We start from the raw sequence: 26,638 nt of genomic DNA, 5'->3' as shown, positions 1-26,638 counted from the left end.
TCTGCGTGGGATTCCTCCGGGTGCTCCGGTTTCCTCCCACATGCCAAAGACTTGCTGGTTGATAGGTTAATTGGCCATTCCCAATTGCCCCTAGTAAAGGTAGGTGGTAGGGAAATATAGGGAAGGTGGGGATGTGGTAGGAATATGGAATTCGTGTAGGATTAGTATAAATGGGTGGTCGATGGTCGGCACAGACTCGGTGGGCCGAAGGGCCTGTTTCACGAAACTAAACTAATCGGTCAACGAGATGCTGTTTTTCGAGCTTGCGTTGTTGTTCACTGGAACACTGCAGCAAGCCCAGGATAGAGATGTAAGCATGAGAGCAGCGGGGAGTCTTGAAATGGCAAGCAACCAGAAGCTCAGGGTCCTGCTTGCGGACTGAGCGGACGTGTTCCGCAAAGCGATCACCCAGTCTGCGTTTGGTCTCCCCAATAAACATGAATGTACATGAATTGGATTTTGGCGCCAGTATGTTGCAAAAAGAGAAGAAAGAAAGGCACAAATGTCATTAACACTGACTTTACAAATGATTCACTGAAAAATTCTTTCATTTGCTGGAAAATATGAATATTGTGCATCTGAAAATGGGCACCATGGGATTGTGTTGCATACTGACCTGTTTTCCTGTATTTGCCTGTCATCTATACAATTCAATTTGTGTTGGATATCGCTGAGAATCTCATTTCAAGATGCGGGCACAGATATTAATATAATCCTACTGAAAGTTTAATCCTGGAACAAATCCTGTGTGACGTGGATTGCAACGTTTAGAGGGCTGTGCAGCTAAGGTGAGGAAGACGGGAATGATGTGGTTGATGATTGCATGGAATGCATTGCAAACTTGGGTTACGTTGCTTGATTTCATTCTACACCTTGAAATTCAGAAGTAAGTGAGGCACCAGGTGGAAACCAACAGCTGTCTCTGTGGAAACGGGGACATGGCCTCCGAATCTAACCATTTGAACTCTGAAAACATTCTGCTGGATCTGAACTGCCCTGTATACCAAGGCCAATTTGTATACTTTATAAAGTGGAATGCCCAGAACTATGCAGAGTACTCCAGGTGGAGTCTAACCAGGACATTATGTAGCAGTAGCGACGCTTCGCCCCCATTATTTAACTGCCTCTGTTACGCATTCTACTGCTCGGGTAATCACATTGTATGTTGCAAATCAGCAAAATAAGGACGCATTTGATAAAAATAAAGAGTTTAAAAGCACAAATATGTGTCAGTGCAATCAGTAAATATTGAGAAATGAAATCCAGAACTTGGCAAGAATCCCAAGTGGATGTCTTGGTTTGGTTGGGGAAGGGAATCTTTGTCAATGATGGCACACTGTGCATTGACACTGCAGCAGCTGCTCCACCTCTTCCAAACTTAGTTTCTTAAGTGAGAGTTGACAAAAAAGGGAATTGGATAATTGCATGAAAGGAGAGGCAAACAAAAGCAGAGCGAAGGAAATGGGCCCAACTGGCAAGTCTTTGAAAAAACTGGCAATGGTACGATGGCCTGAATGGCCTGGCAATGTGTTGTGCACTGCTGAGCGTCCATTGCTGGGTCAATACCTCTGCAGCCTTGCAAAATGTCACAGTGGAATTGCATTTCAATGAAACAAGCACCACAAATAGATCATGACTGTATAGTTTAACAATACTTGCAGCTTCCTCAGCTTTGCAACCGTGCTGAGTTTCTGTAGTGCAGTGGTGATCACGTTTGTCTAACACGCAATAGGTCCCCAGTTCGAAACTGGGCAGAAAAATTTTCGAAACAAACCCAAACTTCTGACCACGATAGATGCAATCATTGACATTCCCCATTAACACAACACAATTTCTCAAAGTCCTATTTCTCTTGCACATTGTGTGCACAATGCCTTGCAATCGCTCCTCTTTCTAGTCCTGATGCTGCAGAAAGTTCCTCAAAACCTAGCACTTGCACTTCATTTGGCTCAGATTAGAAGAGAAACCTGCAACACTAGCTTGCTGAGTAACAGCTGATCTAAGTCTCATTTCAGACGAGGCAAAACCACATCAGCAATTCACTTTCGCCAGCTCCACATTCGTTGAGACAGGGGCACGCCGCAATATTTTGACCCGCACTGTCCAATTACTCGCTTCTGGCAGCAAGAGGGGTCTGCTGCCTCAATCAACAGGTTACTGGCCATCTCAGGGAGGTAAAATAGCACAACCCGGGCCAAATCTCCCCAGAAACCAAGCACAGGCTCAGCAAAACGTAGGCACATGATATCCGGGCCACTAAACCTCCGAGCAGCTCGGACAGAACACCCAAGTGACTGAAACTTTCTTTGAGTTGCAATGATGAATCTCCGGTGGAAACAAGTTTGGGGAAAATGCTCCTCCTGAACATTTCTTTTTGGGTAAAAGGGGCAAAAATCCTTTTCAATTTAACCACTGCTGCGGCAGATTCTTGGTGTCTTAAGCACCTTGAAAACGCAGCTCTTAACATGCAGCCGCAATTATGACAAGGGGTAAAGGTTCATGACACGCAGAGGGGAAAAAGTTATGAAGTTATGACAGTCGCTCACAGACTTATTAGCGTTTTGTTCAGTCAGTAACAGAGACATACCTGGGTTTATTGATGCAGATTTACATAACTATTCAGCGTCACGCAGAGCTCGAAGAGTACTTTGCCTCCCTTAAAGACGGACACAGCTGATTCTGTAACTGAAGCTAAGGAAACAGGCAGACGTGCCAGATTATCACTTTGTATTGTTCTTCATTCGGCGAGTAACAGGAAAACTAACAATGTGGCGTTGAAAATGAGATGCACTGCGGCTCCGCTCAATATCAACCCGCTCCTTCATATTGAACTGAGGAAGAATATACATGAATAAAAGCAAAATACTGTGGATGCTGGAAATCTGAAATAAAAACAAGAAATTCTGGAAATACTCAGCATGTCTGGCAGCATCTGTGGAGAGAGAAGCAGAGTTAACATTTCGGCTCAGTGACCCTTCTTCAGAACTGGCAAATATTAGAAAAGTCAAAGGTTAGAAGCAAGTAAAGCGGGGGTGGAGCAAGAGATAACAAAGGAGAAGGTGCAGATTGGGCAAGGCCACAGAATAGCTGACCAGAAGGTCATGGAGCAAAGGCAAACAATATGTTAATGCTGTGTTGAAAGACAAAGCATTCGTACAGATAGGACTGTTAATGGACTGAAAATTGAACAGCAGCAAGTACAAACATGAAAACAAAACAGTGGGTAAGTAAACTGAACAAACTAAGATGAAATAAAATAAACATACAAAAAAATGTAAAAAATGTAAAAAAGAAAAATAACAAAAAGTGAAAGTAAAATGGGGGGCCCGTCATGATCTGAAATTATTGAACTCAATGTTCAGTCCGGCACGCTCTCGTGTGCAATGGTTAACACCGCAGCCTCACAGCTCCAGCGACCCGGTTTCAATTCTGGGCACTGCCTGTGTGGTGTTTGCAAGTTCTCCCTGTGTCTGCGTGGGATTCCTCCGGGTGCTCCGGTTTCCTCCCACATGCCAAAGACTTGCTGGTTGATAGGTTAATTGGCCATTCCCAATTGCCCCTAGTAAAGGTAGGTGGTAGGGAAATATAGGGAAGGTGGGGATGTGGTAGGAATATGGAATTCGTGTAGGATTAGTATAAATGGGTGGTCGATGGTCGGCACAGACTCGGTGGGCCGAAGGGCCTGTTTCAGTGCTGCATCACGAAACTAAACTAATCGGTCAACGAGATGCTGTTTTTCGAGCTTGCGTTGTTGTTCACTGGAACACTGCAGCAAGCCCAGGATAAAGATGTAAGCATGAGAGCAGCGGGGAGTCTTGAAATGGCACGCAACCAGAAGCTCAGGGTCCTGCTTGCGGACTGAGCGGACGTGTTCCGCAAAGCGATCACCCAGTCTGCGTTTGGTCTCCCCAATAAACATGAATATACATTAATTGGATTTAGGCGCCAGTATGTTGCAAAACGAGAAGAAAGAAAGGCACAAATGCCATTAACACTGACTTTACAAATGATTCACTGAAAAATTCTTTCATTTGCTGGAAAAGATGAATATTGTGCATCTGAAAATAGGCACCATGGGATTGTGTTGCATACTGACCTGTTTTCCTGTATTTGCCTGTCATCTATACAATTCAATTTGTGTTGGATATCGCTGAGAATCTCATTTCAAGATGCGGGCACAGATATTAATATAATCCTACTGAAAGTTTAATCCTGGAACAAATCCTGTGTGACGTGGATTGCAACGTTTAGAGGGCTGTTCAGCTAAGGTGAGGAAGACGGGAATGATGTGGTTGATGATTGCATGGAATGCATTGCAAACTTGGGTTACGTTGCTTGATTTCATTCTTCACCTTGAAATTCAGAAGCAAGTGAGGCACCAGGTGGAAACCAACAGCTGTCTCTGTGGAAGCGGGGACATGGCTTCCTAATCTAACCATTTGAACTCTGAAAACATTCTGCTGGATCTGAACTGCCCTGTATACCAAGGCCAATTTGTATACTTTATAAAGTGGAATGCCCAGAACTATGCAGAGTACTCCAGGTGGGGTATAACCAGGACATTATATAGCTGTAGCGAAGCTTCGCCCCCATTATTTAACTGCCTCTGTTACGCATTCTACTGCTCGGGTAATCACATTGTATGTTGCAAATCAGCAAAATAAGGACGCATTTGATAAAAATAAAGAGTTTAAAAGCACAAATATGTGTCAGTGCAATCAGTAAATAATGAGAAATGAAATCCAGAACTTGGCAAGAATCCCAAGTGGATGTCTTGGAGTGGTTGGGGAAGGGAATCTTGTCAATGATGGCACACTGTGCATTGACACTGCAGCAGCTGCTGCACCTCTTCCAAACTTAGTTTCATAAGTGAGAGTTGACAAAAAAGGGAATTGGATAATTGCATGAAAGGAGAGGCAAACAAAAGCAGAGCGAAGGAAGTGGGCCCAACTGGCAAGTCTTTGAAAAAAGTGGCAATGGTACGATGGCCTGAATGGCCTGGCAATGTGTTGTGCACTGCTGAGCGTCCATTGCTGGGTCAATACCTCTGCAGCCTTGCAAAATGTCACAGTGGAATTGCATTTCAATGAAACAAGCACCACTAATAGATCATGACTGTATAGTTTAACAATACTTGCAGCTTCCTCAGCCCTGCAACCGTGCTGAGTTTCTGTAGTGTAGTGGTGATCACGTTTGTCTCACACGCAAAAGGTCCCCAGTTCGAAACTGGGCAGAAACATTTTCGAAACAAAGCCAAACGTCTGACCACGAAAGATGCAATCATTGACATTCCCCATTCACACAACACAATTTCTCAAAGTCCTATTTCTCTTGCACATTGTGTGCACAATGCCTTGCAATCGCTCCTCTTTCTAGTCCTGATGCTGCAGAAAGTTCCTCAAAACCTAGCACTTGCACTTCATTTGGCTCAGATTAGAATAGAAACCTGCAACACTAGCTTGCTGAGTAACAGCTGATCTAAGTCTCATTTCAGACGAGGCCAAACCACATCAGCAATTCACTTTCGCCAGCTCCACATTCGTTGAGACAGGGGCACGCCGCAATATTTTGACCCGCACTGTCCAATTACTCGCTGCTAGCAGCAAGAGGGGTCTGCTGCCTCAATCAACAGGTTACTGGCCATCTCAGGGAGGTAAAATAGCACAACCCGGGCCAAATCTCCCCAGAAACCAAGCACAGGCTCAGCAAAACGTAGGCACATGATATCCGGGCCACTAAACCTCCGAGCAGCTCGAACAGAACACCCAAGTGACTGAAACTTCCTTTGAGTTGCAATGATGAATCTCCGGTGGAAACAAGTTTGGGGAAAATGCTCTTCCTGAACATTTCTTTTTGGGTAAAAGGAGCAAAAATCCTTTTCAATTTAACCACTGCTGCGGCAGATTCTTGGTGTCTTAAGCACCTTGAAAACGCAGCTCTTAACATGCAGCCGCAATTATGACAAGGGGTAAAGGTTCATGACACGCAGAGGGGAAAAAGTTATTTAAGTTATGACAGTCGCTCACAGACTTATTAGCGTTTTGTTCAGTCAGTAACAGAGACATACCTGGGTTTATTGATGCAGATTAACATAACTATTCAGCGTCACGCAGAGCTCGAAGAGTACTTTGCCTCCCTTAAAGACGGACACAGCTGATTCTGTAACTGAAGCTAAGGAAACAGGCAGACGTGCCAAATTATCACTTTGTATTGTTCTTCATTCGGCGAGTAACAGGAAAACTAACAAGGTGGCGTTGAAAATGAGATGCACTGCGGCTCCGCTCAATATCAACCCGCACCTTCATATTGAACTGAGGAAGAATATACATGAATAAAAGGAAAATACTGTGGATGCTGGAAATCTGAAATAAAAACAAGAAATTCTGGAAATACTCAGCAGGTCTGGCAGCATCTGTGGAGAGAGAAGCAGAGTTAACATTTCGGCTCAGTGACCCTTCTTCAGAACTGGCAAATATTAGAAAAGTCAAAGGTTAGAAGCAAGTAAAGCGGGGGTGGAGCAAGAGATAACAAAGGAGAAGGTGCAGATTGGGCAAGGCCACAGAATAGCTGACCAGAAGGTCATGGAGCAAAGGCAAACAATATGTTAATGGTGTGTTGAAAGACAAAGCATTCGTACAGATAGGACTGTTAACGGACTGAAAATTGAACAGCAGCAAGTACAAACATGAAAACAAAACAGTGGGCAAGTAAACTGAACAAACTAAGATGAAATAAAATAAACATACAAAAAAATGTAAAAAATGTAAAAAAGAAAAATAACAAAAAGGGAAAGTAAAATGGGGGGCCCGTCATGATCTGAAATTATTGAACTCAATGTTCAGTCCGGCACGCTCTCGTGTGCAATGGTTAGCACCGCAGCCTCACAGCTCCAGCGACCCGGTTTCAATTCTGGGCACTGCCTGTGTGGTGTTTGCAAGTTCTCCCTGTGTCTGCGTGGGATTCCTCCGGGTGCTCCGGTTTCCTCCCACATGCCAAAGACTTGCTGGTTGATAGGTTAATTGGCCATTCCCAATTGCCCCTAGTAAAGGTAGGTGGTAGGGAAATATAGGGAAGGTAGGGATGTGGTAGGAATATGGAATTCGTGTAGGATTAGTATAAATGGGTGGTCGATGGTCGGCACAGACTCGGTGGGCCGAAGGGCCTGTTTCAGTGCTGCATCACGAAACTAAACTAATCGGTCAACGAGATGCTGTTTTTCAAGCTTGCGTTGTTGTTCACTGGAACACTGCAGCAAGCCCAGGATAGAGATGTAAGCATGAGAGCAGCGGGGAGTCTTGAAATGGCAAGCAACCAGAAGCTCAGGGTCCTGCTTGCGGACTGAGCGGACGGGTTCCGCAAAGCGATCACCCAGTCTGCGTTTGGTCTCCCCAATAAACATGAATATACATTAATTGGATTTAGGCGCCAGTATGTTGCAAAACGAGAAGAAAGAAAGGCACAAATGCCATTAACACTGACTTTACAAATGATTCACTGAAAAATTCTTTCATTTGCTGGAAAAGATGAATATTGTGCATCTGAAAATAGGCACCATGGGATTGTGTTGCATACTGACCTGTTTTCCTGTATTTGCCTGTCATCTATACAATTCAATTTGTGTTGGATATCGCTGAGAATCTCATTTCAAGATGCGGGCACAGATATTAATATAATCCTACTGAAAGTTTAATCCTGGAACAAATCCTGTGTGACGTGGATTGCAACGTTTAGAGGGCTGTGCAGCTAAGGTGAGGAAGACGGGAATGATGTGGTTGATGATTGCATGGAATGCATTGCAAACTTGGGTTACGTTGCTTGATTTCATTCTACACCTTGAAATTCAGAAGCAAGTGAGGCACCAGGTGGAAACCAACAGCTGTCTCTGTGGAAGCGGGGACATGGCTTCCTAATCTAACCATTTGAACTCTGAAAACATTCTGCTGGATCTGAACTGCCCTGTATACCAAGGCCAATTTGTCTACTTTATAAAGTGGAATGCCCAGAACTATGCAGAGTACTCCAGGTGGGGTCTAACCAGGACATTATATAGCTGTAGCGAAGCTTCGCCCCCATTATTTAACTGCCTCTGTGACGCATTCTACTGCTCGGGTAATCACATTGTATGTTGCAAATCAGCAAAATAAGGACGCATTTGATAAAAATAAAGAGTTTAAAAGCACAAATATGTGTCAGTGCAATCAGTAAATAATGAGAAATGAAATCCAGAACTTGGCAAGAATCCCAAGTGGATGTCTTGGAGTGGTTGGGGAAGGGAATCTTTGTCAATGATGGCACACTGTGCATTGACACTGCAGCAGCTGCTCCACCTCTTACAAACTTAGTTTCTGAAGTGAGAGTTGACAAAAAAGGGAATTGGATAATTGCATGAAAGGAGAGGCAAACAAAAGCAGAGCGAAGGAAGTGGGCCCAACTGGCAAGTCTTTGAAAAAACTGGCAATGGTACGATTTCCTGAATGGCCTGGCAATGTGTTGTGCACTGCTGAGCGTCCATTGCTGGGTCAATACCTCTGCAGCCTTGCGAAATGTCACAGTGGAATTGCATTTCAATGAAACAAGCACCACAAATAGATCATGACTTCCTCAGCTGTGCAAATGTGCTGAGTTTCTGTAGTGTAGTGGTGATCACGTTTGTCTAACACGCAAAAGGTCCCCAGTTCGAAACTGGGCAGAAACATTTTCGAAACAAACCCAAACGTCTGACCACGAAAGATGCAATCATTGACATTCCCCATTAACACAACACAATTTCTCAAAGTCCTATTTCTCTTGCACATTGTGTGCACAATGTCTTGCAATCGCTCCTCTTTCTAGTCCTGATGCTGCAGAAAGTTCCTCAAAACCTAGCACCTGCACTTCATTTGGCTCAGATTAGAAAAGAAACCTGCAACACCAGCTTGCTGAGTAACAGCTGATCTAAGTCTCATTTCAGACGAGGCAAAACCACATCAGCAATTCACTTTCGCCAGCTCCACATTCGTTGAGACAGGGGCACGCCGCAATATTTTGACCCGCACTGTCCAATTACTCGCTGCTAGCAGCAAGAGGGGTCTGCTGCCTCAATCAACAGGTTACTGGCCATCTCAGGGAGGTAAAATAGCACAACCCGGGCCAAATCTCCCCAGAAACCAAGCACAGGCTCAGCAAAACGTAGGCACATGATATCCGGGCCACTAAACCTCCGAGCAGCTCGAACAGAACACCCAAGTGACTGAAACTTTCTTTGAGTTGCAATGGTGAATCTCCGGTGGAAACAAGTTTGGGGAAAATGCTCCTCCTGAACATTTCTTTTTGGGTAAAAGGGGCAAAAATCCTTTTCAATTTAACCACTGCTGCGGCAGATTCTTGGTGTCTTAAGCACCTTGAAAACGCAGCTCTTAACATGCAGCCGCAATTATGACAAGGGGTAAAGGTTCATGACACGCAGAGGGGAAAAAGTTATTTAAGTTATGACAGTCGCTCACAGACTTATTAGCGTTTTGTTCAGTCAGTAACAGAGACATACCTGGGTTTATTGATGCAGATTAACATAACTATTCAGCGTCACGCAGAGCTCGAAGAGTACTTTGCCTCCCTTAAAGACAGACACAGCTGATTCTGTAACTGAAGCTAAGGAAACAGGCAGACGTGCCAAATTATCACTTTGTATTGTTCTTCATTCGGCGAGTAACAGGAAAACTAACAAGGTGGCGTTGAAAATGAGATGCACTGCGGCTCCGCTCAATATCAACCCGCTCCTTCATATTGAACTGAGGAAGAATATACATGAATAAAAGCAAAATACTGTGGATGCTGGAAATCTGAAATAAAAGCAAGAAATTCTGGAATTACTCAGCAGGTCTGGCAGCATCTGTGGAGAGAGAAGCAGAGTTAACATTTCGGCTCAGTGACCCTTCTTCAGAACTGGCAAATATTAGAAAAGTCAAAGGTTAGAAGCAAGTAAAGCGGGGGTGGAGCAAGAGATAACAAAGGAGAAGGTGCAGATTGGGCAAGGCCACAGAATAGCTGACCAGAAGGTCATGGAGCAAAGGCAAACAATATGTTAATGGTGTGTTGAAAGACAAAGCATTATTACAGATAGGACTGTTAACGGATTGAAAATTGAACAGCAGCAAGTACAAACATGAAAACAAAACAGTGGGTAAGTAAACTGAACAAACGAAGATGAAATAAAATAAACATACAAAAAAATGTAAAAAATGTAAAAAAGAAAAATAACAAAAAGTGAAAGTAAAATGGGGGGCCCGTCATGATCTGAAATTATTGATCTCAATGTTCAGTCCGGCACGCTCTCGTGTGCAATGGTTAGCACCGCAGCCTCACAGCTCCAGCGACCCGGTTTCAATTCTGGGCACTGCCTGTGTGGTGTTTGCAAGTTCTCCCTGTGTCTGCGTGGGATTCCTCCGGGTGCTCCGGTTTCCTCCCACATGCCAAAGACTTGCTGGTTGATAGGTTAATTGGCCATTCCCAATTGCCCCTAGTAAAGGTAGGTGGTAGGGAAATATAGGGAAGGTGGGGATGTGGTAGGAATATGGAATTCGTGTAGGATTAGTATAAATGGGTGGTCGATGGTCGGCACAGACTCGGTGGGCCGAAGGGCCTGTTTCAGTGCTGCATCACGAAACTAAACTAATCGGTCAACGAGATGCTGTTTTTCGAGCTTGCGTTGTTGTTCACTGGAACACTGCAGCAAGCCCAGGATAGAGATGTAAGCATGAGAGCAGCGGGGAGTCTTGAAATGGCAAGCAACCAGAAGCTCAGGGTCCAGCTTGCGGACTGAGCGGACGTGTTCCGCAAAGCGATCACCCAGTCTGCGTTTGGTCTCCCCAATAAACATGAATATACATTAATTGGATTTAGGCGCCAGTATGTTGCAAAACGAGAAGAAAGAAAGGCACAAATGGCATTAACACTGACTTTACAAATGATTCACTGAAAAATTCTTTCATTTGCTGGAAAAGATGAATATTGTGCATCTGAAAATAGGCACCATGGGATTGTGTTGCATACTGACCTGTTTTCCTGTATTTGCCTGTCATCTATACAATTCAATTTGTGTTGGATATCGCTGAGAATCTCATTTCAAGATGCGGGCACAGATATTAATATAATCCTACTGAAAGTTTAATCCTGGAACAAATCCTGTGTGACGTGGATTGCAACGTTTAGAGGGCTGTGCAGCTAAGGTGAGGAAGACGGGAATGATGTGGTTGATGATTGCATGGAATGCATTGCAAACTTGGGTTACGTTGCTTGATTTCATTCTACACCTTGAAATTCAGAAGCAAGTGAGGCACCAGGTGGAAACCAACAGCTGTCTCTGTGGAAGCGGGGACATGGCTTCCTAATCTAACCATTTGAACTCTGAAAACATTCTGCTGGATCTGAACTGCCCTGTATACCAAGGCCAATTTGTATACTTTATAAAGTGGAATGCCCAGAACTATGCAGAGCACTCCAGGTGGGGTCTAACCAGGACATTATATAGCTGTAGCGAAGCTTTGCCCCCATTATTTAACTGCCTCTGTTACGCATTCTACTGCTCGGGTAATCACATTGTATGTTGCAAATCAGCAAAATAAGGACGCATTTGATAAAAATAAAGAGTTTAAAAGCACAAATATGTATCAGTGCAATCAGTAAATAATGAGAAATGAAACCCAGAACTTGGCAAGAATCCCAAGTGGATGTCTTGGAGTGGTTGGGGAAGGGAATCTTGTCAATGATGGCACACTGTGCATTGACACTGCAGCAGCTGCTGCACCTCTTCCAAACTTAGTTTCTTAAGTGAGAGTTTACAAAAAAGGGAATTGGATAATTGCATGAAAGGAGAGGCAAACAAAAGCAGAGCGAAGGAAGTGGGCCCAACTGGCAAGTCTTTGAAAAAAGTGGCAATGGTACGATGGCCTGAATGGCCTGGCAATGTGTTGTGCACTGCTGAGCGTCCATTGCTGGGTCAATACCTCTGCAGCCTTGCGAAATGTCACAGTGGAATTGCATTTCAATGAAACAAGCACCACAAATAGATCATGACTGTATAGTTTAACAATACTGGCAGCTTCCTCAGCACTACAATCGTGCTGAGTTTCTGTAGTGTAGTGGTGATCACGTTTGTCTTACACGCAAAAGGTCCCCAGTTCGAAACTGGGCAGAAACGTTTTCGAAACAAACCCAAACGTCTGACCACGATGGATGCAATCATTGACATTCCCCATTAACACAACACAATTTCTCAAAGTCCTATTTCTCTTGCACATTGTGTGCACAATGCCTTGCAATCGCTCCTCTTTCTTGTCCTGATGCTGCAGAAAGTTCCTCAAAACCTAGCACTTGCACTTCATTTGGCTCAGATTAGATTAGAAACCTGCAACACTAGCTTGCTGAGTAACAGCTGATCTAAGTCTCATTTCAGACGAGGCAAAAGCACATCAGCAATTCACTTTCGCCAGCTCCACATTCGTTGAGACAGGGGCACGCCGCAATATTTTAACCCGCACTGTCCAATTACTCGCTGCTAGCAGCAAGAGGGGTCTGCTGCCTCAATCAACAGGTTACTGGCCATCTCAGGGAGGTAAAATAGTACAACCCGGGCAAAATCTCCCCAGAAACCAAGCACAGGCTCAGCAAAACGTAGGCACATGATATCCGGGCCACTAAACCTCCGAGCAGCTCGAACAGAACACCCAAGTGACTGAAACTTTCTTTGAGTTGCAATGATGAATCTCCGGTGGAAACAAGTTTGGGGAAAATGCTCCTCCTGAACATTTCTTTTTGGGTAAAAGGAGCAAAAATCCTTTTCAATTTAACCACTGCTGCGGCAGATTCTTGGTGTCTTAAGCACCTTGAAAACGCAGCTCTTAACATGCAGCCGCAATTATGACAAGGGGTAAAGGTTCATGACACGCAGAGGGGAAAAAGTTATTTAAGTTATGACATTCGCTCACAGACCTATTAGCGTTTTGTTCAGTCAGTAACAGAGACATACCTGGGTTTATTGATGCAGATTAACATAACTATTCAGCGTCACGCAGAGCTCGAAGAGTACTTTGCCTCCCTTAAAGACGGACACAGCTGATTCTGTAACTGAAGCTAAGGAAACAGGCAGACGTGCCAAATTATCACTTTGTATTGTTCTTCATTCGGCGAGTAACAGGAAAACTAACAAGGTGGCGTTGAAAATGAGATGCACTGCGGCTCCGCTCAATATCAACCCGCTCCTTCATATTGAACTGAGGAAGAATATACATGAATAAAAGCAAAATACTGTGGATGCTGGAAATCTGAAATAAAAGCAAGAAATTCTGGAATTACTCAGCAGGTCTGGCAGCATCTGTGGAGAGAGAAGCAGAGTTAACATTTCGGCTCAGTGACCCTTCTTCAGAACTGGCAAATATTAGAAAAGTCAAAGGTTAGAAGCAAGTAAAGCGGGGGTGGAGCAAGAGATAACAAAGGAGAAGGTGCAGATTGGGCAAGGCCACAGAATAGCTGACCAGAAGGTCATGGAGCAAAGGCAAACAATATGTTAATGGTGTGTTGAAAGACAAAGCATTATTACAGATAGGACTGTTAACGGATTGAAAATTGAACAGCAGCAAGTACAAACATGAAAACAAAACAGTGGGTAAGTAAACTGAACAAACGAAGATGAAATAAAATAAACATACAAAAAAATGTAAAAAATGTAAAAAAGAAAAATAACAAAAAGTGAAAGTAAAATGGGGGGCCCGTCATGATCTGAAATTATTGATCTCAATGTTCAGTCCGGCACGCTCTCGTGTGCAATGGTTAGCACCGCAGCCTCACAGCTCCAGCGACCCGGTTTCAATTCTGGGCACTGCCTGTGTGGTGTTTGCAAGTTCTCCCTGTGTCTGCGTGGGATTCCTCCGGGTGCTCCGGTTTCCTCCCACATGCCAAAGACTTGCTGGTTGATAGGTTAATTGGCCATTCCCAATTGCCCCGAGTAAAGGTAGGTGGTAGGGAAATATAGGGAAGGTGGGGATGTGGTAGGAATATGGAATTCGTGTAGGATTAGTATAAATGGGTGGTCGATGGTCGGCACAGACTCGGTGGGCCGAAGGGCCTGTTTCAGTGCTGCATCACGAAACTAAACTAATCGGTCAACGAGATGCTGTTTTTCGAGCTTGCGTTGTTGTTCACTGGAACACTGCAGCAAGCCCAGGATAGAGATGTAAGCATGAGAGCAGCGGGGAGTCTTGAAATGGCAAGCAACCAGAAGCTCAGGGTCCAGCTTGCGGACTGAGCGGACGTGTTCCGCAAAGCGATCACCCAGTCTGCGTTTGGTCTCCCCAATAAACATGAATATACATTAATTGGATTTAGGCGCCAGTATGTTGCAAAACGAGAAGAAAGAAAGGCACAAATGGCATTAACACTGACTTTACAAATGATTCACTGAAAAATTCTTTCATTTGCTGGAAAAGATGAATATTGTGCATCTGAAAATAGGCACCATGGGATTGTGTTGCATACTGACCTGTTTTCCTGTATTTGCCTGTCATCTATACAATTCAATTTGTGTTGGATATCGCTGAGAATCTCATTTCAAGATGCGGGCACAGATATTAATATAATCCTACTGAAAGTTTAATCCTGGAACAAATCCTGTGTGACGTGGATTGCAACGTTTAGAGGGCTGTGCAGCTAAGGTGAGGAAGACGGGAATGATGTGGTTGATGATTGCATGGAATGCATTGCAAACTTGGGTTACGTTGCTTGATTTCATTCTACACCTTGAAATTCAGAAGCAAGTGAGGCACCAGGTGGAAACCAACAGCTGTCTCTGTGGAAGCGGGGACATGGCTTCCTAATCTAACCATTTGAACTCTGAAAACATTCTGCTGGATCTGAACTGCCCTGTATACCAAGGCCAATTTGTATACTTTATAAAGTGGAATGCCCAGAACTATGCAGAGTACTCCAGGTGGGGTCTAACCAGGACATTATATAGCTGTAGCGAAGCTTCGCCCCCATTATTTAACTGCCTCTGTTACGCATTCTACTGCTCGGGTAATCACATTGTATGTTGCAAATCAGCAAAATAAGGACGCATTTGATAAAAATAAAGAGTTTAAAAGCACAAATATGTGTCAGTGCAATCAGTAAATAATGAGAAATGAAATCCAGAACTTGGCAAGAATCCCAAGTGGATGTCTTGGAGTGGTTGGGGAAGGGAATCTTGTCAATGATGGCACACTGTGCATTGACACTGCAGCAGCTGCTGCACCTCTTCCAAACTTAGTTTCTTAAGTGAGAGTTTACAAAAAAGGGAATTGGATAATTGCATGAAAGGAGAGGCAAACAAAAGCAGAGCGAAGGAAGTGGGCCCAACTGGCAAGTCTTTGAAAAAAGTGGCAATGGTACGATGGCCTGAATGGCCTGGCAATGTGTTGTGCACTGCTGAGCGTCCATTGCTGGGTCAATACCTCTGCAGCCTTGCGAAATGTCACAGTGGAATTGCATTTCAATGAAACAAGCACCACAAATAGATCATGACTGTATAGTTTAACAATACTGGCAGCTTCCTCAGCACTGCAATCGTGCTGAGTTTCTGTAGTGTAGTGGTGATCACGTTTGTCTTACACGCAAAAGGTCCCCAGTTCGAAACTGGGCAGAAACGTTTTCGAAACAAACCCAAACGTCTGACCACGATGGATGCAATCATTGACATTCCCCATTAACACAACACAATTTCTCAAAGTCCTATTTCTCTTGCACATTGTGTGCACAATGCCTTGCAATCGCTCCTCTTTCTTGTCCTGATGCTGCAGAAAGTTCCTCAAAACCTAGCACTTGCACTTCATTTGGCTCAGATTAGATTAGAAACCTGCAACACTAGCTTGCTGAGTAACAGCTGATCTAAGTCTCATTTCAGACGAGGCAAAAGCACATCAGCAATTCACTTTCGCCAGCTCCACATTCGTTGAGACAGGGGCACGCCGCAATATTTTAACCCGCACTGTCCAATTACTCGCTGCTAGCAGCAAGAGGGGTCTGCTGCCTCAATCAACAGGTTACTGGCCATCTCAGGGAGGTAAAATAGCACAACCCGGGCAAAATCTCCCCAGAAACCAAGCACAGGCTCAGCAAAACGTAGGCACATGATATCCGGGCCACTAAACCTCCGAGCAGCTCGAACAGAACACCCAAGTGACTGAAACTTTCTTTGAGTTGCAATGATGAATCTCCGGTGGAAACAAGTTTGGGGAAAATGCTCCTCCTGAACATTTCTTTTTGGGTAAAAGGAGCAAAAATCCTTTTCAATTTAACCACTGCTGCGGCAGATTCTTGGTGTCTTAAGCACCTTGAAAACGCAGCTCTTAACATGCAGCCGCAATTATGACAAGGGGTAAAGGTTCATGACACGCAGAGGGGAAAAAGTTATTTAAGTTATGACATTCGCTCACAGACCTATTAGCGTTTTGTTCAGTCAGTAACAGAGACATACCTGGGTTTATTGATGCAGATTAACATAACTATTCAGCGTCACGCAGAGCTCGAAGAGTACTTTGCCTCCCTTAAAGACGGACACAGCTGATTCTGTAACTGAAGCTAAGGAAACAGGCAGACGTGCCAAATTATCACTTTGTATTGTTCTTCATTCGGCGAGTAACAGGAAAACTAACAAGGTGGCGTTGAAAATGAGATGCACTGCGGCTCCGCTCAATATCAACCCGCTCCTTCATTTTGAACTGAGGAAGAATATACATGAATAAAAGCAAAATACTGTGGATGCTGGAAATCTGAAATAAAAGCAAGAAATTCTGGAATTACTCAGCAGGTCTGGCAGCATCTGTGGAGAGAGAAGCAGAGTTAACATTTCGGCTCAGTGACCCTTCTTCAGAACTGGCAAATATTAGAAAAGTCAAAGGTTAGAAGCAAGTAAAGCGGGGGTGGAGCAAGAGATAACAAAGGAGAAGGTGCAGATTGGGCAAGGCCACAGAATAGCTGACCAGAAGGTCATGGAGCAAAGGCAAACAATATGTTAATGGTGTGTTGAAAGACAAAGCATTATTACAGATAGGACTGTTAACGGATTGAAAATTGAACAGCAGCATGTACAAACATGAAAACAAAACAGTGGGTAAGTAAACTGAACAAACTAAGATGAAATAAAATAAACATACAAAAAAATGTAAAAAATGTAAAAAAGAAAAATAACAAAAAGTGAAAGTAAAATGGGGGGCCCGTCATGATCTGAAATTATTGATCTCAATGTTCAGTCCGGCACGCTCTCGTGTGCAATGGTTAGCACCGCAGCCTCACAGCTCCAGCGACCCGGTTTCAATTCTGGGCACTGCCTGTGTGGTGTTTGCAAGTTCTCCCTGTGTCTGCGTGGGATTCCTCCGGGTGCTCCGGTTTCCTCCCACATGCCAAAGACTTGCTGGTTGATAGGTTAATTGGCCATTCCCAATTGCCCCTAGTAAAGGTAGGTGGTAGGGAAATATAGGGAAGGTGGGGATGTGGTAGGAATATGGAATTCGTGTAGGATTAGTATAAATGGGTGGTCGATGGTCGGCACAGACTCGGTGGGCCGAAGGGCCTGTTTCAGTGCTGCATCACGAAACTAAACTAATCGGTCAACGAGATGCTGTTTTTCGAGCTTGCGTTGTTGTTCACTGGAACACTGCAGCAAGCCCAGGATAGAGATGTAAGCATGAGAGCAGCGGGGAGTCTTGAAATGGCAAGCAACCAGAAGCTCAGGGTCCTGCTTGCGGACTGAGTGGACGTTTTCCTCAAAGCGATCACCCAGTCTGCGTTTGGTCTCCCCAATAAACATGAATAACATTAATTGGATTTGGGCGACAGTATGTTGCAAAACGAGAAGAAAGAAAGGCACAAATGGCATTAACACTGACTTTACAAATGATTCACTGAAAAATTCTTTCATTTGCTGGAAAAGATGAATATTGTGCATCTGAAAATAGGCACCATGGGATTGTGTTGCATACTGACCTGTTTTCCTGTATTTGCCTGTCATCTATACAATTCAATTTGTGTTGGATATCGCTGAGAATCTCATTTCAAGATGCGGGCACAGATATTAATATAATCCTACTGAAAGTTTAATCCTGGAACAAATCCTGTGTGACGTGGATTGCAACGTTTAGAGGGCTGTGCAGCTAAGGTGAGGAAGACGGGAATGATGTGGTTGATGATTGCATGGAATGCATTGCAAACTTGGGTTACGTTGCTTGATTTCATTCTACACCTTGAAATTCAGAAGCAAGTGAGGCACCAGGTGGAAACCAACAGCTGTCTCTGTGGAAGCGGGGACATGGCTTCCTAATCTAACCATTTGAACTCTGAAAACATTCTGCTGGATCTGAACTGCCCTGTATACCAAGGCCAATTTGTATACTTTATAAAGTGGAATGCCCAGAACTATGCAGAGCACTCCAGGTGGGGTCTAACCAGGACATTATATAGCTGTAGCGAAGCTTCGCCCCCATTAATTAACTGCCTCTGTTACGCATTCTACTGCTCGGGTAATCACATTGTATGTTGCAAATCAGCAAAATAAGGACGCATTTGATAAAAATAAAGAGTTTAAAAGCACAAATATGTGTCAGTGCAATCAGTAAATAATGAGAAATGAAATCCAGAACTTGGCAAGAATCCCAAGTGGATGTCTTGGAGTGGTTGGGGAAGGGAATCTTTGTCAATGATGGCACACTGTGCATTGACACTGCAGCAGCTGCTGCACCTCTTACAAACTTAGTTTCTTAAGTGAGAGTTGACAAAAAAGGGAATTGGATAATTGCATGAAAGGAGAGGCAAACAAAAGCAGAGCGAAGTAAGTGGGCCCAACTGGCAAGTCTTTGAAAAAAGTGGCAATGGTACGATGGCCTCAATGGCCTGGCAATGTGTTGTGCACTGCTGAGCGTCCATTGCTGGGTCAATACCTCTGCAGCCTTGCGAAATGTCACAGTGGAATTGCATTTCAATGAAACAAGCACCACAAATAGATCATGACTGTATAGTTTAACAATACTCGCAGCTTCCTCAGCACTGCAATCGTGCTGAGTTTCTGTAGTGTAGTGGTGATCACGTTTGTCTTACATATAAAAGGTCCCCAGTTCGAAACTGGGCAGAAACATTTTCGAAACAAACCCAAACGTCTGACCACGATGGATGCAATCATTGACATTCCCCATTAACACAACACAATTTCTCAAAGTCCTATTTCTCTTGCACATTGTGTGCACAATGCCTTGCAATCGCTCCTCTTTCTTGTCCTGATGCTGCAGAAAGTTCCTCAAAACCTAGCACTTGCACTTCATTTGGCTCAGATTAGATTAGAAACCTGCAACAGTTGCTTGCTAAGTCACAGCTGATCTAAGTCTCATTTCAGACGAGGCAAAAGCACATCAGCAATTCACTTTCGCCAGCTCCACATTCGTTGAGACAGGGGCACGCCGCAATATTTTAACCCGCACTGTCCAATTACTCGCTGCTAGCAGCAAGAGGGGTCTGCTGCCTCAATCAACAGGTTACTGGCCATCTCAGGGAGGTAAAATAGCACAACCCGGGCCAAATCTCCCCAGAAACCAAGCACAGGCTCAGCAAAACGTAGGCACATGATATCCGGGCCACTAAACCTCCGAGCAGCTCGAACAGAACACCCAAGTGACTGAAACTTTCTTTGAGTTGCAATGATGAATCTCCGGTGGAAACAAGTTTGGGGAAAATGCTCCTCCTGAACATTTCTTTTTGGGTAAAAGGGGCAAAAATCCTTTTCAATTTAACCACTGCTGCAGCAGATTCTTGGTGTCTTAAGCACCTTGACAACGCAGCTCTGAACATGCAGCCGCAATTATGACAAGGGGTAAAGGTTCATGACACGCAGAGGGGAAAAAGTTATTTAAGTTATGACATTCGCTCACAGACCTATTAGCGTTTTGTTCAGTCAGTAACAGAGACATACCTGGGTTTATTGATGCAGATTAACATAACTATTCAGTGTCACGCAGAGCCGCGAAGAGTACTTTGCCTCCCTTAAAGACGGACACAGCTGATTCTGTAACTGAAGCTAAGGAAACAGGCAGACGTGCCAAATTATCACTTTGTATTGTTCTTCATTTGGCGAGTAACAGGAAAATAAACAAGGTGGCGTTGAAAATGAGATGCACTGCGGCTCCGCTCAATATCAACCCGCTCCTTCATATTGAACTGAGGAAGAATATACATGAATAAAAGCAAAATACTGTGGATGCTGGAAATCTGAAATAAAAGCAAGAAATTCTGGAATTACTCAGCAGGTCTGGCAGCATCTGTGGAGAGAGAAGCAGAGTTAACATTTCGGCTCAGTGACCCTTCTTCAGAACTGGCAAATATTAGAAAAGTCAAAGGTTAGAAGCAAGTAAAGCGGGGGTGGAGCAAGAGATAACAAAGGAGAAGGTGTAGATTGGGCAAGGCCACAGAATAGCTGGCCACAAGGTCATGGAGCAAAGGCAAACAATATGTTAATGGTGTGTTGAAAGACAAAGCATTAGTACAGATAGGACTGTTAACGGACTGAAAATTGAACAGCAGCAAGTACAAACATGAAAACAAAACAGTGGGTAAGTAAACTGAACAAACTAAGATGCAATAAAATAAACATACAAAAAAATGCAAAAAATGTAAAAAAGAAAAATAACAAAAAGTGAAAGTAAAATGGGGGGCCGTCACGAACTGAAATTATTGAACTCAATATTCAGTCCGGCACGCTCTCGTGTGCAATGGTTAGCACCGCAGCCTCACAGCTCCAGCGACCCGGTTTCAATTCTGGGCACTGCCTGTGTGGTGTTTGCAAGTTCTCCCTGTGTCTGCGTGGGATTCCTCCGGGTGCTCCGGTTTCCTCCCACGTGCCAAAGACTTGCTGGTTGATAGGTTAATTGGCCATTCCCAATTGCCCCTAGTAAAGGTAGGTGGGAGGGAAATATAGGGAAGGTGGGGATGTGGTAGGAATATGGAATTCGTGTAGGATTAGTATAAATGGGTGGTCGATGGTCGGCACAGACTCGGTGGGCCGAAGGGCCTGTTTCAGTGCTGCATCACGAAACTAAACTAATTGGTCAACGAGATGCTGTTTTTCGAGCTTGCGTTGTTGTTCACTGGAACACTGCAGCAAGCCCAGGATAGAGATGTGAGCATGAGAGCAGCGGGGAGTCTTGAAATGGCAAGCAACCAGAAGCTCAGGGTCCAGCTTGCGGACTGAGCGGACGTGTTCCGCAATGCGGTCATCCAGTCTGCGTTTGGTCTCCCCAATAAACATGAATATACATTAATTGGATTTAGGCGCCAGTATGTTGCAAAACGAGAAGAAAGAAAGGCACAAATGGCATTAACACTGACTTTACAAATGATTCACTGAAAAATTATTTCATTTGCTGGAAAAGATGAATATTGTGCATCTGAAAATAGGCACCATGGGATTGTGTTGCATACTGACCTGTTTTCCTGTATTTGCCTGTCATCTATGCAATTCAATTTGTGTTGGATATCGCTGAGAATCTCATTTCAAGATGCGGGCACAGATATTAATATAATCCTACTGAAAGTTTAATCCTGGAACAAATCCTGTGTGACGTGGATTGCAACGTTTAGAGGGCTGTGCAGCTAAGGTGAGGAAGACGGGAATGATGTGGTTGATGATTGCATGGAATGCATTGCAAACTTGGGTTACGTTGCTTGATTTCATTCTACACCTTGAAATTCAGAAGCAAGTGAGGCACCAGGTGGAAACCAACAGCTGTCTCTGTGGAAGCGGGGACATGGCTTCCTAATCTAACCATTTGAACTCTGAAAACATTCTGCTGGATCTGAACTGCCCTGTATACCAAGGCCAATTTGTATACTTTATAAAGTGGAATGCCCAGAACTATGCAGAGCACTCCAGGTGGGGTCTAACCAGGACATTATATAGCTGTAGCGAAGCTTCGCCCCCATTATTTAACTGCCTCTGTTACGCATTCTACTGCTCGGGTAATCACATTGTATGTTGCAAATCAGCAAAATAAGGACGCATTTGATAAAAATAAAGAGTTTAAAAGCACAAATATGTGTCAGTGCAATCAGTAAATAATGAGAAATGAAATCCAGAACTTGGCAAGAATCCCAAGTGGATGTCTTGGAGTGGTTGGGGAAGGGAATCTTGTCAATGATGGCACACTGTGCATTGACACTGCAGCAGCTGCTGCACCTCTTCCAAACTTAGTTTCTTAAGTGAGAGTTTACAAAAAAGGGAATTGGATAATTGCATGAAAGGAGAGGCAAACAAAAGCAGAGCGAAGGAAGTGGGCCCAACTGGCAAGTCTTTGTAAAAAGTGGCAATGGTACGATGGCCTGAATGGCCTGGCAATGTGTTGTGCACTGCTGAGCGTCCATTGCTGGGTCAATACCTCTGCAGCCTTGCGAAATGTCACAGTGGAATTGCATTTCAATGAAACAAGCACCACAAATAGATCATGACTGTATAGTTTAACAATACTCGCAGCTTCCTCAGCACTGCACTCGTGCTGAGTTTCTGTAGTGTAGTGGTGATCACGTTTGTCCTGCACGCAAAAGGTCCCCAGTTCGAAACTGGGCAGAAACATTTTCGAAACAAACCCAAACGTCTGACCACGATGGATGCAATCATTGACATTCCCCATTAACACAACACAATTTCTCAAAGTCCTATTTCTCTTGCACATTGTGTGCACAATGCCTTGCAATCGCTCCTCTTTCTTGTCCTGATGCTGCAGAAAGTTCCTCAAAACCTAGCACTTGCACTTCATTTGGCTCAGATTAGATTAGAAACCTGCAACACTAGCTTGCTAAGTCACAGCTGATCTAAGTCTCATTTCAGACGAGGCAAAAGCACATCAGCAATTCACTTTCGCCAGCTCCACATTCGTTGAGACAGGGGCATGCCGCAATATTTTAACCCGCACTGTCCAATTACTCGCTGCTAGCAGCAAGAGGGGTCTGCTGCCTCAATCAACAGGTTACTGGCCATCTCAGGGAGGTAAAATAGCACAACCCGGGCCAAATCTCCCCAGAAACCAAGCACAGGCTCAGCAAAACGTAGGCACATGATATCCGGGCCACTAAACCTCCGAGCAGCTCGAACAGAACACCCAAGTGACTGAAACTTTCTTTGAGTTGCAATGATGAATCTCCGGTGGAAACAAGTTTGGGGAAAATGCTCCTCCTGAACATTTATTTTTGGGTAAAAGGGGCAAAAATCCTTTTCAATTTAACCACTGCTGCAGCAGATTCTTGGTGTCTTAAGCACCTTGACAACGCAGCTCTGAACATGCAGCCGCAATTATGACAAGGGGTAAAGGTTCATGACACGCAGAGGGGAAAAAGTTATTTAAGTTATGACATTCGCTCACAGACCTATTAGCGTTTTGTTCAGTCAGTAACAGAGACATACCTGGGTTTATTGATGCAGATTAACATAACTATTCAGCGTCACGCAGAGCCGCGAAGAGTACTTTGCCACCCTCAAAGACGGACACAGCTGATTCTGTAACTGAAGCTAAGGAAACAGGCAGACGTGCCAAATTATCACTTTGTATTGTTCTTCATTTGGCGAGTAACAGGAAAATTAACAAGGTGGCGTTGAAAATGAGATGCACTGCGGCTCCGCTCAATATCAACCCGCTCCTTCATATTGAACTGAGGAAGACTATACATGAATAAAAGCAAAATACTGTGGATGCTGGAAATCTGAAATAAAAGCAAGAAATTCTGGAATTACTCAGCAGGTCTGGCAGCATCTGTGGAGAGAGAAGCAGAGTTAACATTTCGGCTCAGTGACCCTTCTTCAGAACTGGCAAATATTAGAAAAGTCAAAGGTTAGAAGCAAGTAAAGCGGGGGTGGAGCAAGAGATAACAAAGGAGAAGGTGTAGATTGGGCAAGGCCACAGAATAGCTGACCAGAAGGTCATGGAGCAAAGGCAAACAATATGTTAATGGTGTGTTGAAAGACAAAGCATTAGTACAGATAGGACTGTTAACGGACTGAAAATTGAACAGCAGCAAGTACAAACATGAAAACAAAACAGTGGGTAAGTAAACTGAACAAACTAAGATGCAATAAAATAAACATACAAAAAAATGCAAAAAATGTAAAAAAGAAAAATAACAAAAAGTGAAAGTAAAATGGGGGGCCGTCACGAACTGAAATTATTGAACTCAATATTCAGTCCGGCACGCTCTCGTGTGCAATGGTTAGCACCGCAGCCTCACAGCTCCAGCGACCCGGTTTCAATTCTGGGCACTGCCTGTGTGGTGTTTGCAAGTTCTCCCTGTGTCTGCGTGGGATTCCTCCGGGTGCTCCGGTTTCCTCCCACATGCCAAAGACTTGCTGGTTGATAGGTTAATTGGCCATTCCCAATTGCCCCTAGTAAAGGTAGGTGATAGGGAAATATAGGGAAGGTGGGGATGTGGTAGGAATATGGAATTCGTGTAGGATTAGTATAAATGGGTGGTCGATGGTCGGCACAGACTCGGTGGGCCGAAGGGCCTGTTTCAGTGCTGTATCACGAAACTAAACTAATCGGTCAACGAGATGCTGTTTTTCGAGCTTGCTTTGTTGTTCACTGGAACACTGCAGCAAGCCCAGGATAGAGATGTGAGCATGAGAGCAGCGGGGAGTCTTGAAATGGCAAGCAACCAGAAGCTCAGGGTCCAGCTTGCGGACTGAGCGGACGTGTTCCGCAAAGCGGTCACCCAGTCTGCGTTTGGTCTCCCCAATAAACATGAATATACATTAATTGGATTTAGGCGCCAGTATGTTGCAAAACGAGAAGAAAGAAAGGCACAAATGGCATTAACACTGACTTTACAAATGATTCACTGAAAAATTCTTTCATTTGCTGGAAAAGATGAATATTGTGCATCTGAAAATGGGCACCATGGGATTGTGTTGCATACTGACCTGTTTTCCTGTATTTGCCTGTCATCTATACAATTCAATTTGTGTTGGATATCGCTGAGAATCTCATTTCAAGATGCGGGCACAGATATTAATATAATCCTACTGAAAGTTTAATCCTGGAACAAATCCTGTGTGACGTGGATTGCAACGTTTAGAGGGCTGTGCAGCTAAGGTGAGGAAGACGGGAATGATGTGGTTGATGTTTGCATGGAATGCATTGCAAACTTGGGTTACGTTGCTTGATTTCATTCTACACCTTGAAATTCAGAAGCAAGTGAGGCACCAGGTGGAAACCAACAGCTGTCTCTGTGGAAGCGGGGACATGGCTTCCTAATCTAACCATTTGAACTCTGAAAACATTCTGCTGGATCTGAACTGCCCTGTATACCAAGGCCAATTTGTATACTTTATAAAGTGGAATGCCCAGAACTATGCAGAGTACTCCAGGTGGGGTCTAACCAGGACATTATATAGCTGTAGCGAAGCTTCGCCCCCATTATTTAACTGCCTCTGTTACGCATTCTACTGCTCGGGTAATCACATTGTATGTTGCAAATCAGCAAAATAAGGACGCATTTGATAAAAATAAAGAGTTTAAAAGCACAAATATGCGTCAGTGCAATCAGTAAATAATGAGAAATGAAATCCAGAACTTGGCAAGAATCCCAAGTGGATGTCTTGGAGTGGTTGGGGAAGGGAATCTTTGTCAATGATGGCACACTGTGCATTGACACTGCAGCAGCTGCTCCACCTCTTACAAACTTAGTTTCTTAAGTGAGAGTTGACAAAAAAGGGAATTGGATAATTGCATGAAAGGAGAGGCAAACAAAAGCAGAGCGAAGGAAATGGGCCCAACTGCAAGTCTTTGAAAAAAGTGGCAATGGTACGATGGCCTGAATGGCCTGGCAATGTGTTGTGCACTGCTGAGCGTCCATTGCTGGGTCAATACCTCTGCAGCCTTGCAAAATGTCACAGTGGAATTGCATTTCAATGAAACAAGCACCACAAATAGATCTTGACTGTATAGTTTAACAATACTTGCAGATTCCTCAGACATGCAACCGTGCTGAGTTTCTGTAGTGTAGTGGTGATCACGTTTGTCTAACACGCAAAAGGTCCCCAGTTCGAAACTGGGCAGGAACATTTTCGAAACAAACCCAAACTTCTGACCACGATATATGCAATCATTGACATTCCCCATTAACACAACACAATTTCTCAAAGTCCTATTTCTCTTGCACATAGTGTGCACAATGCCTTGCAATCGCTCCTCTTTCTTGTCCTGATGCTGCAGAAAGTTCCTCAAAACCTAGCACTTGCACTTCATTTGGCTCAGATTAGAATAGAAACCTGCAACACTAGCTTGCTGAGTAACAGCTGATCTAAGTCTCATTTCAGACGAGGCAAAAGCACATCAGCAATTCACTTTTGCCAGCTCCACATTCGTTGAGACAGGGGCACGCTGCAATATTTTGACCCGTACTGTCCAATTACTCGCTGCGAGCAGCAAGAGGGGTCTGCTGCCTCAATCAACAGGTTACTGGCCATCTCAGGGAGATAAAATAGCACAACCCGGGCCAAATCTCCCCAGAAACCAAGCACAGGCTCAGCAAAACGTAGGCACATGATATCCGGGCCACTAAACCTCCGAGCAGCTCGAACAGAACACCCAAGTGACTGAAACTT

General features: G+C 44.1%; 7 non-coding genes across 7 annotated transcripts; all 7 read left to right on the top strand.

Annotated features, from left to right (window-relative positions):
* Positions 1 to 5,166: 5,166 nt before the first annotated feature.
* Positions 5,167 to 5,239, top strand: trnav-cac (transfer RNA valine (anticodon CAC)). Its single transcript has one exon. It is a non-coding gene; the product is annotated as a tRNA-Val (tRNA).
* Positions 5,240 to 8,622: 3,383 nt separating this feature from the next.
* trnav-aac (transfer RNA valine (anticodon AAC)) lies at positions 8,623 to 8,695 on the top strand. The gene has a single exon. It is a non-coding gene; the product is annotated as a tRNA-Val (tRNA).
* A 3,407-nt stretch (positions 8,696 to 12,102) lies between these two features.
* Positions 12,103 to 12,175, top strand: trnav-uac (transfer RNA valine (anticodon UAC)). Its single transcript has one exon. It is a non-coding gene; the product is annotated as a tRNA-Val (tRNA).
* Positions 12,176 to 15,582: 3,407 nt separating this feature from the next.
* Positions 15,583 to 15,655, top strand: trnav-uac (transfer RNA valine (anticodon UAC)). The gene has a single exon. It is a non-coding gene; the product is annotated as a tRNA-Val (tRNA).
* Positions 15,656 to 19,062: 3,407 nt separating this feature from the next.
* On the top strand, positions 19,063 to 19,135 carry trnav-uac (transfer RNA valine (anticodon UAC)). Its single transcript has one exon. It is a non-coding gene; the product is annotated as a tRNA-Val (tRNA).
* Positions 19,136 to 22,542: 3,407 nt separating this feature from the next.
* On the top strand, positions 22,543 to 22,615 carry trnaa-ugc (transfer RNA alanine (anticodon UGC)). Its single transcript has one exon. It is a non-coding gene; the product is annotated as a tRNA-Ala (tRNA).
* A 3,407-nt stretch (positions 22,616 to 26,022) lies between these two features.
* trnav-aac (transfer RNA valine (anticodon AAC)) lies at positions 26,023 to 26,095 on the top strand. Its single transcript has one exon. It is a non-coding gene; the product is annotated as a tRNA-Val (tRNA).
* The last annotated feature ends 543 nt before the right edge of the window (positions 26,096 to 26,638 follow it).

This window comes from Heterodontus francisci, chromosome 22, assembly GCF_036365525.1.
Source record: "Heterodontus francisci isolate sHetFra1 chromosome 22, sHetFra1.hap1, whole genome shotgun sequence".
In the NCBI taxonomy this organism is placed as follows: domain Eukaryota; kingdom Metazoa; phylum Chordata; class Chondrichthyes; order Heterodontiformes; family Heterodontidae; genus Heterodontus; species Heterodontus francisci.
The sequence above is the reverse complement of the archived record's forward strand: the minus strand, read 5'-3'. Positions and strand labels throughout refer to the sequence as shown.